The sequence below is a fragment of the Micropterus salmoides genome, unplaced genomic scaffold (genome assembly GCF_014851395.1).
Source record: "Micropterus salmoides isolate LMB-PRFRI ecotype aquatic unplaced genomic scaffold, ASM1485139v1 Ms_hic_scaffold_22, whole genome shotgun sequence".
In the NCBI taxonomy this organism is placed as follows: Eukaryota; Metazoa; Chordata; class Actinopteri; order Centrarchiformes; family Centrarchidae; genus Micropterus; species Micropterus salmoides.
Window position 1 is genome coordinate 21,026,179 of NW_024041373.1, and position 5,178 is coordinate 21,031,356.

A 5,178-nucleotide genomic window follows, 5' to 3' on the forward strand; every position below is an offset into this window, starting at 1 on the left:
TGAAGCACACCATATTTAACTGGACAGATCGAAGAGACATAGTTGTTTACAGAAACACAAAACTTCCTATTTGACAGGTAGGATGAAAACCATTCTAAGGCAGGACAAGAGATCCCCACCCAGTGCCTCAGTCTGTCTAAAATGATGTTGTGATCAACTCGCAAATTAAAGCAAATATCGCGGAAACTTGAGAGGAATTGGCGTTCCACCAAACTGGAAAATTCTCAATTAATTTGGCAAGATAGTCTTAAAACTTATACGAAGGCCCTCCTTAATGCCAGAGCAGCGTACTACTCGTCATTAATAGAGGAAAATAGGAACAACCCCAGGTTTCTTTTCAGCACTGTAGCCAGGCTGACAGAGAGTCACAGCTCTATTGAGCCAAGTATTCCCATAGCTCTCAGTAGTTACGACTTCATGAGCTTCTTTAATGATAAAATTCTAACTATTAGAAACGAAATTCACCAGGACCTGCCCTTAACTGGCACCGACTTATCTCTAAACTTAGGAACCTTAGAAACAGCTGTAGAACAAGATATATGTTTAGACTGTTTTGCTTCCCTCAACCTTTACCAACTAACTTCAATAATGTCTTCATCTAAACCATCAACCTGCCTCTTAGACCCCATCCCGACTTAGGTTGCTTAAAGATGTTTTACCCTTAGTCAGCACTTCTATACGACCTCCTGAACTCCTTAAGAACTCCTTATTGCATCAGACAAAGGACTTCTCTCTGTACTGGTTTTATTAGATCTTAGTGCTCCATTTGATACCATTGACCATCAGATCCTATTACAGAGACTGGAACATTTCATTGGCATTAAAGGAACCGCTCTAAGCTGGTTTAAGTCCTATTTATCAGATCAATTTCAGTTTGTACATGTTAACGATGAGTCCTCCATGCACGCCAAAGTTAGTCATGGAGTTCCTCAAGGATCTATCCTCGGACCAATCCTCTTCACTTTATATACAGTATGCTTCCTTTAGGCAATATTATCAGGAAATATTCCATAAAATTTCATTATTATGCAGATGATACTCAGTTATATCTATCAATAAAGCCAGATGAAACTCATCAGTTAGCTAAACTTCAAATGTGTCTTCAGGATGTTAAAACCTGGATGACCTGTATTTGCTAATGTTAAAAAAAGTTATTGTTCTGGGGCCTAAGCACCTCTGTGACGCATTATCTAAAGATATAGTTTCCCTTGATGGCATCGCCCTGGCCTCCAGCACCACTGTGAGGAATCTTGGAGTTATCTTTGATCAGGACATGTTGTTTAAGTCTCACATTAAGCAAATTTCAAGGACCGCCTTTTTTCACCTACGTAATATTGCGAAAATCAGGAACATCCTGTCTAAAATTGATGCAGAAAAACTAGTCCATGCATTTGTTACTTCTAGGCTGGATTACTGCAATTCCTTCTTATCAGGCTGCTCGAAAAAGTCCATTAAGACTCTTCAGCTGATTCAGAATGCTGCAGCACGTGTTCTGACAGGAACCAGGAAAAGAGATCACATTTCTCCTGTCTTAGCTTCTCTGCGTTGACTTCCAGTAAAATCCAGAATAGAATTTAAAATCATTCTTCTTACCTACAAAGCTCTTAATGGTCAGGCACCATCTTATCTTAAAGAGCTCATAGTACCTTACTACAACACCAGAGCACTGCGCTCCCAGAATGCAGGGTTACTTGTGGTTCCTAGAGTCTCCAAAAGTAGACTAGGAGCCAGAGCGTTCAGCTATCAAGCTCCTCTCCTGTGGAACCAGTTTCCAGTTTGGGTTCAGGAGGCAGACACCATCTCCACATTTAAGAGTAGGCTTAAGACGTCTATGAAGATTCTCAGTCATCCAGTGCATAGTTATCCAACGAAGGTTAAAATCAAGGGCAACTGGACTTGGTTGAAGATACTGGAAGACGTTTCGTCCCTCATCCAAAGGACTTCTTCAGTTCTGACTGACTGGCAGGGAAACTCTGCTATTTAACCTCAGTGGGGTCGTTGTCCAGGGTCAACACCCTGGACAACAGAACTAGCCTCAGCCCTGACCAAATCTGTAAATTACTCGACCTCTGTCTAAACACCACCTACTTCCAGTACAACGGTGGATTCTACAGAAAGAAGCATGGCTGTGCCATGGGCTCACCGGTATCCCCGATTGTGGCAAACATCTACATCTTCAAAGGAATAGCACCGAGCCACTGGTACAGATATGTGGACGACATCTGGGTCAAAATTAAAAGCCAGGAAGTGCAAGCCTTCACAGAACACATCAACTCTGTGGACAGTAATATCACACGAGAAGATGTTCACAACAACAGTTTGGCCTTCCTGGACTGCGCTATACACATTGAAGAGGACAGGAGCCTGCAGATTGGTGTTTACAGAAAACCCACACACACAGACCAATACCTACTTTTCGATTTACACCACCCACTGGAGCACAAGCTAGGGGTCATGAGAACACTGCACCACAGAGCGGAAAACATACCAACAAGCGCCCAAGCCAGAGAGAAGGAACAGAACCACCTGAAGGGGCCACTTACAGCCTGTGGATACCCTAAATGGACCTTTGTGAAAACAGCCACAAGATCCAAGAAGAACAAAACTACAGGGGGGGAGGAAAAGAAGGTCAAACGCAACAACATTGTGATTCCATACGTGTCTGGAGTATCAGAGAAACTCAGGAGGATTTTCAACAAACATAACATTCCTGTGTTTTTTAAACCCAAGAACACACTAAGACAGATGCTGGTACACCCCAAAGACCGCACACCCAAACACAAGAAAAGCAATCTAGTGTATGCGGTCCAATGCAGTGAGGAATGCACAGACCTGTATATTGGGGAGACTAAACAACCACTACACAAACGCATGGCTCAACACAGAAGGGCCAACTCCTCAGGTCAAGACTCTGCAGTCTACTTACATCTGAAGGACAGAGGACACTCGTTTGAGGACCACCAGGTGCACATTTTAGACAGAGAAGATGGATGGTTTGAAAGAGGTGTCAAGGAAGCCATCTACACTCGGGTTGAGAAGCCGTCATTGAACAGGGGAGGGGGTCTACGCCACCACTTATCCCCCACTTACAATGCTGTCCTTTCATCAATTCCCAGGAAACTCAACAAACGTAACCTATTGGCCTCAGGTGAAGATACCAACAATGGTTGTTCAGTCTTGGCCACTGGTAGTCTTAACGACTGTAACGACTGTTGTCACAGCAACCAGGAACACTAACAAACCAGCGGTATCGATGACCCTGGTCAATGACCCCACTGAGGTTAAATAGCTGAGTTTCCCTGCCAGTCAGTCAGAACTGAAGAAGTCCTTTGGATGAGGGACGAAACGTCTTCCAGTATCTTCAACCAAGTTCAGTTGCCCTTGATTTTAACCTTCGTTGGATAGGCTTAAGACTTTCCTCTTTGATAAAGCTTATTGTTAGGGTTGGCTCAGGTGAGTCCTGAACCATCCCTTAGTTATGCTGCTATAGACCTAGACTGCCGGGGGATTTCCTATGATGCACCGAGCTCCTATCCCCTCTACTTTCTCTCCCTCTGTATGCAACCTCATCCCATTATTGCATGTTACTAACACAACTTCTCCCCTTTCCGGTAGTCTTGTGCTTTCTCATCCCTCTCCTCTCTCCTCCTATCACTTCCTGCAGGTGTTTCTGGTTCTGGAGCTGTGGAGACTGGATCTGTGGCTGCGGGTCACCTGCTGCCCCCATGTTCCTGCTCGACACCCTCTGCTACAACTATTGCTACTAGTCCTATTGTTATTATTGTTATTATAATCATTAACATTACGATTGTTATCATTAACACTACTATACATATCTATACCATTTTTCATTTAGTCTATAGCAACATTACCTTTACTGTCTGTACCTCTGTGTGTGTATATTGTGTAGGCTGCCTCCCTCCCCTCTCTCTCCTTCCCTCTCTTTTTCTCTCTGTTCCTCTCTTGCCCTCTCTCTCTCTCTCTCTCTCTCTCTCACCCACAACCGGTCGAGGCAGATGGCCGCTCACCCTGAGCCATGGTTCTGCTCGAGGTTTCTGCCTCTTAAAAGGAAGTTTTTCCTTGCCTCTGTCATCTAGTGCTTGCTCTTGGTGGGAATTGCTGGGCTTCTGTAAATAACATCATAGAGTACGGTCTAGACCTGCTCTTTTATGAAAAGCGCTGTGAGATAACTGTTGTTGTGATTTGGCGCTATATAAATAAAATTGAATTGAACTGAATTGAATTGAATTGAATTGGTGTCAAAAGCAGCACTAAGGTCCAGGAGTACCAGGACTGAGCACATACCTTCACTTCTTCAGCAGACATTAAAAGGTCATTGGTGACTTTAAGCAGGGCAGTCTCAGTGCTGTGGTACTTCCTGAAACCAGACTGAAACTTTTCAAATAATTTGTTATTGTCCAATACAGTGAGCAGCTGTTTGGACACAATTCTTTCTAAAATTTTTGATATAAAAGGCAGTTTTGAAATTGGTCTAAAAGTTTGTGGGAGGGAGGGATCTAAACCAAGTTTCTTTTAAAGTGGGTTCACACAAGCTGTTTTAAAATAATCAGGGACACAACCAGTAGATAGGGAGCTGTTAAAAACAGAGATCAAATGGGGCCCAACAGAATCCATTACTTTCAGTAAAAACTTTGTAGCTATTACATCAAGTGGGCTGGAGGACACTCTCATTTGTGATACTGTTTTTAAAAGCTCAGACAAGTCGATGGGATAAAACTGGTTAAAACTCTCTTGTTGCTGGTGAGGAACCTCTGAGTAAGTGTGTCCAAACAGCTGCTCACTGTACTGGAAAATAACAAATTATTTGAAAAGTTTCAGTCTGGTTTCAGGAAGTACCACAGCACTGAGACTGTCCTGCTTAAAGTCACCAATGACCTTTTAATGTCTGCTGATGAAGGCATGTGCTCAGTCCTGGTACTCCTGGACCTTAGCGCTGCTTTTGACACCATTGATCACAATATCATGTTAGACAGACTGAGGCACTGGGTGGGGATCTCTGGTACTGCCCTAGAATGGTTTTCATCCTACCTGTCAAATAGGAAGTTTTGCGTGTCTGTAAACAACTATGTCTCCTCATTCTGTCCAGTTAAATATGGTGTGCCTCAGGGGTCGGTCTTGGGACCCATTTTGTTTTCCTTGTATCTGCTTCCCCTTGGA